This window comes from Fukomys damarensis, unplaced genomic scaffold, assembly GCF_012274545.1.
Source record: "Fukomys damarensis isolate Sample0158 unplaced genomic scaffold, DMR_v1.0_HiC HiC_scaffold_16, whole genome shotgun sequence".
NCBI lineage: Eukaryota > Metazoa > Chordata > Mammalia > Rodentia > Bathyergidae > Fukomys > Fukomys damarensis.
Genome location: NW_022900928.1, coordinates 31,714,662 through 31,728,540, shown reverse-complemented (window position 1 = coordinate 31,728,540; position 13,879 = coordinate 31,714,662). Strand labels below are relative to the sequence as shown.

Here is a 13,879-nt window from a genome sequence, read left to right as displayed (position 1 = left end):
ATATATATATAATCAGTCAACATTGTCTAGCTCATTAATAGGCTAAGGATAAAAAACACATGATCATATCAACTGAAGTATAAAAGACTTTTGACACTGTTCATTCATGATCAAAACTCTTACCCAACTAGGAATAAAAGTCAATTGATAGCATCTAAAACAACCTACAGAGGAGAAAAATTTTGCCAGCTCTTCCTCAAAGGACTACTATCTAGAATATATAAAGCACTTTAAAAAAACAGCCTCCCCAAATTTAAAGACCCAATCCAAAAATGGGCATCTGAAATGGACAGACATTTCTCAAAGAAGTAGGAATAGCAAGTAAATATATGAAAAAATGTTCAATAGTGGTCATTTGACAGATGCAAATGCTGAGATTCACCTCACCCCAGAAATAAAGGCTGCTATCATGAAATCAACCAATAGAAAATGCTGGTAGAGCTATGGGGGAAAAGGAATACTGCTCAATTGTTGGTGGGAGTGTAAACTGGTGCAACCACTGGATAAATCAGCATGGAGATACCTCAAAGAACTAGTACTAGAGGTCCCATTTGACCCAGCTATTCCCCTGCTGGGTATCTTCCCAAAGGAATTGAAAGAATCATACCACAGTGATATATGCTCACCCATGTTTATAGCGGCACAGTTTGTAATAGCTAAAACTTGGGAACAGCCCAATTGCCCATGAGTTGGAGACTGGACAAAGAAAATGTGTTTTTTTAATAAAATAGAATACTACTCAGCCATAAAGAATGAGAAATTAGAGACATTTGTAGCTAAATGGATGCACGTTGAGATGGTGCTCTTAAGTGAAATAAATAGGACACACGTGTAAATACTGAATAGTTTCCCCGGTGTGAGAAATTGAAAGTGTAAATATGGATCAAAATGTATGATAGGCAATGTGAAATATGAAGAAAATGTCTAAAGAGGGAGGGGAAGTTGGAGGCATAGGGGAAAGGAAAGCAGGGAATGAAATTAGCATGAGAAAATGAAAACTTGGAAACAAGTCTTTGTAAATAGACGGGGGTAGAGGAGTTAAAGGGAGGGCAGGGTAATGGGGAAAAAATGGGAATCAAGGTACATATGTAAAGTTACAAATCTCCAATGATGAATGTCATTGTATTGTATACCTAAAATGTACCAATGAAATTAATTTTTTCAAAAATATATAAGGGTCAGAAAGAAGCTTGTTATTAGGCCAGGCATGGTGGTGCACACCTATAATCCCAGCACTCGGGAGGCTGAGGCAGGAGGATCGCTGTGAGTTCAAGACCATCCTTGGCTACATAGTGAGTTCTAGGTCCGTCTCAATTACATAGTGAGACCCTTTCTCAAAAAACCAAAAAAAAAAAAGCAGAAGCTTGTTGTTAATCCCTTGCTTGCTTGCTTGCTTGCTTGACTACCTTCCGCCCGCTGTAAACTGTTTCTCCTCTATGATGCCGGTCTTCCATGCCACCCTGCTTTGGAGCCAGACAATTATGGACTGAAATCTATGCACAGTGTGAGCTAAATAAACCTTTCCTCCTTTAAAAAAAAACCTACAGATGACATATTTAATGACAGAACACTAGATTCCTTCCTCCTACTATCAAAAATAAGATGAAGATGTCTACCCTCACCATTCCTGTTCAACATCGTGTTGGAAGCCTTACCTGGTATAATACATAAAAAGAGTAAATAAATGACTGTCCCTGTGTGCAGATAGCATGGTTATTTATGCAGAAAACCCTAAGGAAATTGTATATATTTTAAATCTAGAACTAATTGTGAGATTAGCAAGATTATAAAATACAAGGTCGGGCCGGGGATTTAGCTCAGCGGTTCGGTGGCCTGCCTCGCAAGCGCAAGGACCCAAGTGCAATCCCCAGTATCAAAACAAAAACAAAACAAAAAATAAAATACAAGGTCAACAGACAAAATGAATTTTATTTCTACCTAATAGTAATAGTAATAATCAATTGAAAACTCGATTTAAAAAGCATGCACAGACCAAGACCTGTCATGTAAAGGCACAAGATCCCAATGATGAATGAAACTGTACTCTATACCTAAAAAGTACCAATAAACTCAATGAGAAAAAAAATAAATAAAAAGCATGCACAGAATCTGTATGCTGAAAACTACAAAACACTCTTGAAAGAAATCAAAGAAGTAAACAAATGGAGAGGTATACCATGCATAAGGATTAGAAGACTCAAATAATAAAATGTCAATTATTCCCAAATTGTTTTCAGATTTAATGTAATTCTAGACAAAATCCAAGCAGGATCTTTTTCTTTTGCAGCTATACATGAGCTGCTTGTAAATTTTATATGGGAGGCAAAGGAGTTATGATAGTTAAAAATATTTTTTAAAAGAAAAACGTACTACCTGAATTTTTTAATATACAACTTTATTGAAACATATTTGTATATAACATACTTTACTTGTATGCAGTTTCAAGTGCATAATTCAATGAATTTTAAATAAATTTACCAAAATATGAAATTATATGTACCTAATTTTAAGACAGGTTAACCAATAAATACAGTGTGGTATGCATTCCCAAAGGAACAAATAGATGAATAGAAAAGAATGCAGAGGCTGGGGGTTTAGCTCTGTCACTGCACCTGCCTTGCAAGCACAAGGGCCTGAGTTCAATCCCAAGTACCAGGGGAAAAAAATAGAAAAAAATGCAGGTGCCAGAAATAAACCTCCACAAATAACCGGTTTTTTGTTTGTTTGTTTGTTTTGGTTTTTTTTTTTTTTTTTGAGACAGGGTCTCACTATGTAGTTGAGACTGACCTGAAACTCACTATGTAGCCCAGGCTGGTCTCGAACTCACAGTGATCCTCCTGCCTCAGCCTCCTAAGTGCTGGGATTATAGGTATGTGCCAGCACTCCCAGCTTGGACCTTCATTTTTTAAACCAAACTAAACCACATCTTATCCAAAATGTAATTCAAAATAAGTCTTATATCTAAATGTATAACATAAAGATGTAAAACTTTTAGAAAAAAAAACATAAGGGAAAGTTTTTATGCCCTTGGCTTAGGCAACAATTTATAATAACACTAAAGGTAATATCCATAAAACAAAGAAAAAGATAATTGGACTGCATCAGAATTTTAAAAGACTTAAGAAACTAAAATAGTAAAAGACATAAGAAATTGAAAAGACAAGCTATAAACTTGGAGAAAATACTTGCAAATCTTATATCCAACAAAGAGCTCTATCAGTAATACATGAAGAACTCTCAAGCCTCATTAGCTACAAGAAAACAACCCAGTTTTCTTAAGTGGGTGAAACATTTGAGCAGGCATGTCCCTGAAAAGATATATGAATGTAAATAAGTACATAAAGAGATGTTCAACATCATTAACCTTTAGGGAAATGCGAATTGTGATGATAAGGAAACCACTACACACCTATTAGAAGGACTAAAATAAGAAATACCACAGATACCGAGGCTGGCAAAGAGGTAGAGCAACTGGAACTCTCATACATTGCTGATAGGAATCCAAAATGGTGCCCTCAGACATAAACATAAACGTGTCCTGTAACACAGCAATCTACTTGTAGAAATTAGCCTTAGAGAAATAAAAGCTAGTGCTTGTACCAACACCTGTACACATGTTTACAGCAACTTTATTCGCAACTGTGGAGAAAACTGGAAACAACACAGATGTTCTTCAGGGACGAATGAATGATCACTGGGGCATCCATACAGTGGATTATTACTCAGTGACAGGAATAATATTGATACATAAAACAACTTGGATAAATCTCAAAAACATGCTGAATTTTAAAAATCATGGTTAATGAAAGAAGGCCAGAATCAAATGGCTACATACATAATGATTTCATTTATATCACATTCTTAAGAATACAAGACTATAGCATGGAGAGCAGGTTAGTCGGTATCAGGGATGCAGTTGTGAAGAAATTACAAAAGAAAAAAATTTAGGAGGTGATGGAACAGTTCTGCATCTTAAATGTAGTCATAAGAATTTATTCATATATTAGAATTAAACACAAAAAAATGACCCATTTGTACTGTACATTACCTTAAAAACTAAAATATTTCTAAAAGAAGCCAAAATTTAGCAACTCAAGTTAGGAGTTCTGATCCAATAGGCTACTCCCAATACCAAAGAATCCAGCAAGGAAACTTTTTATTTATTTAAAGGATACCTGGGTAAGTTGCTGGTATTTAAAAATCAGGGAGGCAAGCACAGTGACAGAGAAACAGCCCATGTGCCCGTCCTGTTCCATTTCTGACTTGGGTAGCAGGTTACCCCAAGAAGCGAATCATCTAGAAACTGATGGCCAGATAGCAACTTTGCTCTCTTGATCATTAAATGCCCATTGGTATTTTGGGGATTAATCATGAAGCTCTAGCTCTCAAGACCTTCGTCAACAAGACTGCACTAACACTGAGCTATGTAAATGGTAGGAATATAAGCCACATGTAAATGAAGATGTAAATCTCCTCGTAAATCCAGATTCACAGGCTTATTGGTCAGTGACTCAATTAGGCACATGGCAGCCTAGGGTGATCAGTTTCATGAGGCAATTCTTAAGTCGGGTGGGATATTTTTCAAGCTATCTGAGTAATATTTTTGTTGTTCAAAATTTCAAGTCATTCTATCACTGAAGAATGAAAATGAAAGTCCATTATATTGCTAAAAATAAATGAGTGAACTAATAAAAGAGGACCTTGGAAGCACCAATGACAGTACAGGATAATCAAGAAATATGATTGATGCAATTTGGTTGGTACACACGAGGCCCAACTGGAAAAAATACAATAATTTTTAGAAGGGAAAGAAGTAGGGGGAGAAAAGAGGAGAGAAAGAAAAAGGCAGGAAACAGAAGAAAAGAATGTCTCCTTGACTATTTAGTGACTGTACCTTTCTGCTTTTTGTTTATCAAATAAATTAATTTGAAACCTGATTGCTTCATATATACAAAGTTTTTAAGTCGGGGTTATTTTCAAGTGTCATCATGAACTAATGAATTTTATGTTATATATTTTAAATAAATATATTTTTAAAATATATTTTAAATAAATATATTTTTATAAATTGTTTTTATCTCAGCCCACTCAGCTCCTGTGTCCTTTTGACAGGATCCCAGCTAATGTTCATTCTTCGATACAGCTTATTTCTGCTTGAGTGAAACATTCCATACTCACTTTACACATTTCAATCCACAAAATTGGAATCAGACACTTCTCACCTGGTTCATCATATTGAGAAAATGTATTTAGGTACTACAGTCTGAAAGATATAGAAGCTCATTGCTCTCCGAGGTTGGCATGGCTTCTAGACCTTTTCAGTGAACTAGAAACAATTATATTCTTAAATGTGGGAGAAAGTAATATGTTCTTACTCTATTTTCTTACTTAAACATAAAATTACATGATTTTTACCTAACTTTTTAGATTTTATACTTGATTTCCTTCATAAATGAAAATCTAGATTTCAAGATGCAGTAACATAACTATATAATTTTCTTTATCACACAATAATTCCATAGCAATTTCAAGAAGACAATAATTAGACTACTGAATATAGTTTAAGATTTCACTGGAGTGTTTCACAGAACTGGAAGAAATTTTTTTTCTCATTGTGATTATGCCTCCACTTTGGTAGAGTTGAGTTCAGTGGTTTCAACTTGGTTTTTATTGTTAAGAACTGGTATCATTATTTCTTCATTTAATTTATTCTTAAGTGTATAAAACATTCACATGCTTCCAAAGTCAAAACAATATGACAATTTTATAGAAATCTCACTTCTTTCTCTATTCTGTTCTTTCCTTGTCCTCATGGAACAACTTGTTAATTTTGTTTAACAATTCTTTTTCTTTTTTTGCAAAAATTTAGCACACTCTGAATACTGCTCTGTACCTCCCCTGTATTTCTTTTTCACCTAATAATGTATCATCAAAATCATGTCTTCATTGGTTTGTAAGGCTTCACAGAATTTTTTGTGTGGAAACACCATCATTTCCTCAGCAAGTCCTCCACTGATGGACATTTAGGCCAGATCCAGTCACTGGTAACTATAAATTATGCCACAATGTTATACATAAGTCACACTTTTTTTCCAACTGAGTCTTTTTACTCTTTTGGTGTTCTTTTCCAGGGTTAACTACTTCCACTGTAGGTGACGAAATACATAAGGCTCCACTTTGGATGTTGGCCCTGCTATAAGCATGGTCTTTTCCCTTTCACTGTAACTTAGAATTAAAACATTGATTTGTGTCTTATATTCCAGTCCCAGGAGTTTCCACTGCAGAACTTACCTGAAGACAGTCATGCTTTCTAACAGTGGTCTGTGACCAGCCTCTCCCTTCCCTATGAACACCATGATGGATTTCGTTTATACATGTATTAAACTAAGAGCCATTCTCTCAAATGAGTTTAAGTGCACTTTATTTTTAGACAACCCATATGACATGTTTTATTTTGTTTTCCCTAAAAAATAATGCCTCCACTCCAAATAAATCATGGTCAAAATAAAATGCTTAACACGACTTCCGTCATTTGTCTAAAATCCCGGTGTTGTGTGGATAACAAGCAGTGACCAGTTATGACAAGTCATAGATCCAAGGTAACCGCCAAATTTCTAAACCGTCCTTAAAGAAAATCATAAATGAGGCCACACCTTCCTCACAATAGTCCAAGACAGCAGCCGTGCCGTCTGGCTTCATGTTTGCCCCAATAAAGAACGGATCGTTTTTGAAATTAGCAAGGATGTGCTTGATTTTTTTTCTGCAGCCCATCATAAAAGGTTTTGCTCTCTCTGGCCTTTGCCTTCAAGTTTGCCTTTGATTGATTTCATATAATCTTTGATGTACTCCTTTTAGGCCTCCTCTGTGAAGCTGGTTTCCTGCAAGTGATGGTTCACTCTTTGCGTACCTTCGCCCTCCCGGCTTTCAGCGGAGGCGTTTCCACCTATGAGAGAGTCGTCGGTGTTAACCTCTGTTCTACTGACCATCTTGCCCCCACCTCGTCAGCCCGTCGGCGGAGAACATCTCATGGCGGCTGTTGAGGTACGGTTAATCATGTTGGTGGCTGAAGGGAGACGCGGCCGCTAGCTTGCAGGAGACTGGAGCTCAGAGCAAGGGCGCTGGGTGGAGGGGAGAGCGGGCGGAAAAAAGCAGTCATACTTTATTTTTATCAGCTTATCTTAGGAAATCACATTCCCAGAACTGAGATTGCTAAATCAAAAGGTAAATGAATATGTAATCTTGCTAATATGTTGCAAATTCCCTTTCAGTGTTGTATAATTTGCATTTCTACCAGAAATACATCAAGTGCCTGTTTCCCTCACAGCTTTCCCAATAGAAAATATTGTCAAATTTTTGGATGTTTACCAATCCGATAAATGAAAATTGATAAATCATCCTAGTTTAAATTTATATATCTTGTTATGACTGAGGTTGAGCATCTTTCACATATACTAAAGCCTTTTCAATTTTTTTCTGTGTAATATGTGATCTTACCATCTGTCTATTTTTATACAAAATGGTTAATTCTTCTCTTAATTTTTAAAATGGGGGAGCCTTTGTTTCTGACTTGAGCAGCAAGTATTTGTCATTTAGCTTTGCCTACGTTTTGCTTTGTCACATTTATCTTTTGTTGGTTCTAGATTTTGTTTATTTGCTTTTTTGGTATATTAATTTTATTGGTACCTATGGGTATACAATATAATGACATTCATCATTAGAAATTTGTGCCTTTACATAATCTATCTTGGTTCTTTTTTTTTATCCCCCATTCCCCTGCCCTCCCTTCAACTCCTCCACCCCTCCCTATTTACAAAGACTTTCCACTTTTTCATTTTCTCATATTCCATTTCCTTCTTTTCTTTCCCCTGCTCCTCCCACTTTCCCTTTCCCTTCCGCCCTTTTCTTCTTATTTTCTGAGTCAGGGCCTTGCTATGAGTTCTGCTCCTTGAATTCACTATGTAGCCCAGGCTGGCCTTGAACTCACAGTGATCCTCCTTGCCTCAGCCTCCCAAGTGCTGGGACTAGCGGTGTGTGCCACCACACCTGGTTGCTTCTAGATTTTCGAATCATGGGAAAGGTACCTTCACTCAGGTGGTTAAAGTGATAGGGACACCTGCACTGCCTGGCAGACTGTAGGATGCTCCTTGACTACTGTAAGAGTTAAAATCTCTGTAGGCCCAGTCTCAGGGCAACTTCCTATACTCTCATGAGTTTTACCTTCAATTCAGGAAGCCCACCATGTACTCAGGTGGAAAAATAAGAGAAAAATCCCCCCATGCTTCCAGCAGGGGGAGGAGAAACATTTGCGAAATGTAACCAGATCATTTTCTTCCTAACAAACCTCTCCCTCATGAGAACTTCATTTGCTAGAATCTCACTATCTATGTGGAGAACATACCCAGTCCTCACTCCCTCTAGCCTTCTTATGTTGCCAAAGGGGATGAGAGGGGTGGGAAGCACTGTGACAGTCATAGCCCAGGGTCACAGATTCAGAAAAGGACCAGTAGACTGAGACCTAGTTGTAGAATTGTAGAAATACTTCTGCTCTCCCCCAACTCCTTGCCACATCACTAAGGCTGCTGCATAATGATAGGGGGTGCTACTGACAGAACTTCTGAACTTAGATCCCACTTAAGAAAGAGTCTCTCAGGGGAAAAGGGTGAAACTAAAAAGGAAATTAAGATGTGTTCTGTATGTGTACCAACTCGCTAGTAATGAAAAATAGAAAGATGAGTCTTGAGAAATCCAAAGACAATAGAGAGACAAAAATAGGCCCAGAAGTTTCAGCCTCCAATAGTGACAACTGTAGCAAATAGTAAACGAGCCCAACTCAACTACAAAACCTCAGGAGAACAGCCTTTTTAATGCCGTCCTTCTAAGCCAGTATAACACATCCAACTTCCAATATAGAATGACAAGACATATCAAGAAGAAGAAACATGGCCTAAAAAAAAAGAAAAAAGCAAGCTTCAGAACGAGATTCAGATATGGGAGAAATTTTTGAATTATGAGATTATGAGCTTAAAATAACTATGATTAAGCCAGGAGTGGTGGTGCATACTTGTAAGGCTGAGGCTGAGGCAGGGGGATCATAAGTTTGAGCTCAGTCTGGTCAACTCAGCAACTTAGAAGGAACTTATCTCAAAATTAAAAATAGAAAAAGACTGGAGATGTAGCTCAGTGTGAAGGCCCCAGCTTCAGTGGCGTACCATAAAACAAAGATCAACAACTATGATTAGTATAAAAATAAATAAATAATAAAAATGTGAAAAACATACAAAGCAAATGGATAATGTAAGCAGCAGAGAAATAGAAACTCTAAGAAAAGATCAGAAAGGCAATTGTAGAAATAAAACAGAACTGAAGAAAATCTTGGATGGGCTCATAAGCAGAAAAGACAAAAAGCAAATGGAAAAAAAGTGGCAAAATGAAGTTGAATAACTAAAACTGTGGAGCAATTACAAAAGTTATATCATGCATATAAAACCAGTGCCAGGAGAAGAAGAGATATGAACAGAAGAAACATTCTGAACAACTAAAGATTGATAATTTTCCAAAATAATGACAGAAACCATACCACAGATCCAAGAACCATAGAGGACACCAGACATGATAAATATCAAAAACTTATAAACAGGCTTATTATATTAAAACTGCACCACAAGGACAAAAAAAAGAACATCTTGAAATAAACCATACTAGGAAAAAGACTTTAACATGTACAAGAATAAGGAAAAGAATTATACATCAAACTTCCCTTCAAAAACCAAACAAGAAAAGAATGGAGTAAAATACGTAGTTTTTAAGCAAAAACCACAAAACTAGAATTCTGTATCCAGTGAAATTATCATTCAGAAGTGAAGCAGAAATACTCTTTTAGAACACAAAAATTGAGGGAATTTTTCACTAATAGGCCTGCTTTGCAAGAAATATTTTTTAAAATTCTTCAGAGAGAATGAAATTATGTGTTAGAAACTCGGGTCTACATTAAAAAATAAAAAGCAAGAGTGTTACAGGACTAACTGAAAATAAAATCTTTTACTTTCTTAATCTACCAAATGTGTTATTCAAAATAGTAGCAACAGTGTACTTGATGATTATACCTTATTGATAAATGAAATAGTCAACAGAACTGTTATAAGAGTGAAAGGCAAAAAAAAATCCCACAGGAAGAAAGTAGAAAATAGTTAAAACCATAGTAGCTATTATTAAACCAACTATACAACTATAGCAGTAGTCACTTTAAACATGAATGTTCCAAATGCATTAATTAAAAGACAGAGACTGACAGAGTGAATAAAAGAAAAAAATGACTCAACTACATGCTATCTATAAGAAACCCACTTTAATGTAAAAGCATAGGTTGAAAGTAAAACAACAGAGAAGCCAGACATGGTAGTGCATGCCTATAATATCAGCACTTAAGGATCAAAAGTTCAAGGCCAGTCTGGACAAATTAACAACTCAATGAGACCCTGACTCAAAAAATAAAAAGGGCTGGGAGTATAGTTCAGTGCAAAAGCCCTGGGGCTCAATACCCAGTACCACAAAATAAAAAATAAATAAATAAGCAAAAGGTTGAGAAGCTGATGTTAATCAAATGAAAGCTGGGATGGTTTATTAATTTCAAAGAGAGTAGACTTCAGAGCAAGAGAAATTACCAATGACATATTGATTATCCCCCAAATCTTAGGCTTTTCAAACCAGTAGCTATTTGGTTTTAAAGAGGGCAGTGGGGATGGTGACGGAAAAGGGTGTGAAATAGGAATTTATCAAGAAGGTCAGGAGGAAACTTTTAGAAGTGATGGCTGTTCACCACCTTGACTCTGATGAAATTTTCATGGGTAAACAGATATCCCAAAATTATCAAGTTGTATTCTTTAAATATGTAGTCTATTGCAGGCCTCTTATAATTTTGTAAGGGTATTTTAATTTTCTAAAAATCTATGCCATAGGGCTGGGGCTTTAGCTCAGTGGTGCCACTGCCTGCCTCAGAAACTCAAGGACCTGAGTTCAATTCCTGGTACCAAAAAAGAAAAAACTTATGCCATCATTATCCTGCTCTGACTGAAAGTCATTATCTTTCTCAAAGTTAAGGAACTTCAAGCACAGAGAGGTTAAGTAATATACACAAGACCATATAGTGGTTAAGTAGCAAGGGCCAGAGACTTAGCTCAGTGGCACTGTGCCTGCCTCACAAGTACAAGGTCCTGAGTTCAATTCCCAGCACTGCCAAAAACAAAAAAGTTATTAAGTAGCAGCTATTAAGTGTCAGGATTTGAATTTTTACTCCAAAGTACATATTTTAATCACTCTGCCTGTGCAAATTAACCAAAGCTTATATTTCCAACCACCTCATGGCATCCTGTAAGTCTGCAATAGTAGTTTTGCAGAAACAATTCATTCAGGGAAAGCAAATATATATCCAGAGTATCTATTCCAGTAGGAACACACTGCTGCCCTTCCGTAATAGATGTGATCCAATGTAATTAACCTGCAACCAGGTACTAGTTGATTGTCCTAGGAAATAATGCCATCTCAGGGACTCAGTGTAGATCTCTGCTGCTGGCAGACTGGCTACTCCGCAGTGGCTATAGCCACGTCAGCCTTGGTGAGTGAAAGTTCATATTGTTGAGTCCATGTATGATCTCCATTGTTATAGTCTAGATCTAGGATGTCCTCCACAGGCTTATGTGTTCAGAGGTTGGGGCTTTTGGAAAGTGACTGGATCATGGAGGCATTATGCTCGTTAGTGGATTAATCCACTGATGAGTTCAGAGCTGAATGTGGTGTTAAGAGGTAGGATCTAGTCAGAAGAGGCGGGTTTATGTCCCTCTCTGATTCTTCCCTTCATTCTCTTCTTCCAAGCCACCGTGACATGAGCAGCTGTCCTCTGCATCTAAAGCTGTGGAAATTACCACAGGATGTGTTCAGGGCCTCACTGGGCCCACCCTAAGATGGGCCTTCATGAGGCCCAACTGCGACTGTGGACCATAGTAATGTTCTGGATCTCCTGGAATGGGTGTCAGTTCAGAGCCGGTGGCAAATAATCCTTCATAAGTCTGATTATTTTCTTTTCCTATTGCACAGTTACTCAAGGAAAAGGCCCAGGTCCCTTTAGGGAACGTCAAGAGAAAGATTAACAATGCACATTTTCAGTAGCGTGCTAGAGGATCCTTCCTGTGGGAGACATAGCCTGACCTTCATTCAAGGTGGTTTGGGTCTGTAAATGGCTCAAATCTGAGAATTGAATGCCATGTTTCTGTTTTGTTTTGTTTTGTTTTGTTTTTGTTTCAGTACCAGGGATTGAACTTGGGTCCTTGCACTTGTGAGGTAGGTGGTGGAACCACTGAGCTAAATCCCCAGTCCTCCATGTTTCCGTTTTTATGATTCGGATTAGACTTTTGTTCACATGATCTAGATCTTTTCTGCTTTTGCTAATCAGAGAAGAATTTAATAGACTTCCTACCTTTTTCATTTCTAGGAACACCACGACCAACTAGCTAAAGGGATAGGTCCGTGGGAGTCAAACCATTCTAATTGGTGGTTTGATGCTTCTGTTCACTGTGGTAACCACTCCACCGCTCCTACCTTGCCTTCCAGGGTTGTGTGCTACCACCTGGGCCCGGCCACCCTGAGATGAATCTTTCTATGTAGAACACTACCCTTTTTCAACTTAATCTAATTCTAAATTCCTTCAGCACCTACCATTGCAGGGCAAGTTGCTTATGAACAATTTACCATGAGAGCTAAATATTTTTTAAACCTATCTACTAAATAGTCATTAAATACTCTTACCAGTAACAATTTTTTTTAAAAAAAACAGGGTGTCCTCAAACTTGTGGTCCTCCTGCTTCAGCCTCCTGCGTGCTGAGATTGCATGTGTGCTGCTTCGCTGGCCTTATCAATAACAAATATTACTAATGTGTGGCTATTGGGTTTTTCATCTCCTTCACAGACTATCCAGGTCAGTCCAGGGATCCTCAGAAAACTCTCAGCCTTCTGACTGAGCACAGGCCATTGATTTGGTAATATCTTCCTGTTACTCTGAGGCTACTCATGGTTGTTCCAACTCTCAGCTCCCTGGATACCATCTAAGCTTCTGACCTTTACATATATTTTTTTCTTTGTCATCAGGTTCTGAAGTAAAGCCACAAAATGAAAGATGCTATTTGCTCTGATTCTGGGGCTCTGATTTTCCTCCCACCTAATACTTACTTTTCATTTGACTTTTTACAAAAAGAGAAAGGGAAGAGCTCTAGATTTCTTGAAAGGATCAGACCCTTTTACCTTCAGAACTTCTTTTATATAGTCAATATTTTAAAAAGATCAAACTAAATGGGACAGATTTTAAGCAAGTTTACAGACTAGGATCTTTGCAATATGTTACAGCTAAATGTCAGAGCTGGATAATGTCAACATTGATCAAAATGTCCAGCTAAGAGTTGGAATGATGTGGAACTTACTTGAGTTCTAACATTCAGGAGGCACTGTTCCATTAGCAGGTGTCAGAGTGTTAGCCAATGAAACTAAATTTCTGAGCATATGCTGGAGGTTCACTGATCAGCACTGAATTAATTAACCATGCTTTGAATAGTGGACAGTCTATAAACATCAAAGAATAAAACTGATTTTATTTTCTTCCTTTGTTGCTGAAGCCCTGACCTGACCATATTTATTATCATACTTGAAATAAGTCCACTATGTTCTATCTCCACCTTGTACATCTTCTGTGGCTGTTCTGTAAGTTCTAAAACCTAAGAATGGTCATTTTTTAAATTTCCCATATGGCTCTTCTCTTTATATATGTGTGTGTGTATGTGTGTATGTGTGTGTGTGTATATATACTTTTTTTTTTTTTTTTTTTTTTTTTTTTTTT

General features: G+C 37.1%; 1 pseudogene; it reads right to left on the bottom strand.

The window, feature by feature from the left end:
- Positions 1-6,483: 6,483 nt before the first annotated feature.
- LOC109118336 lies at positions 6,484-7,000 on the bottom strand (annotated as a pseudogene).
- Positions 7,001-13,879: the final 6,879 nt, after the last annotated feature.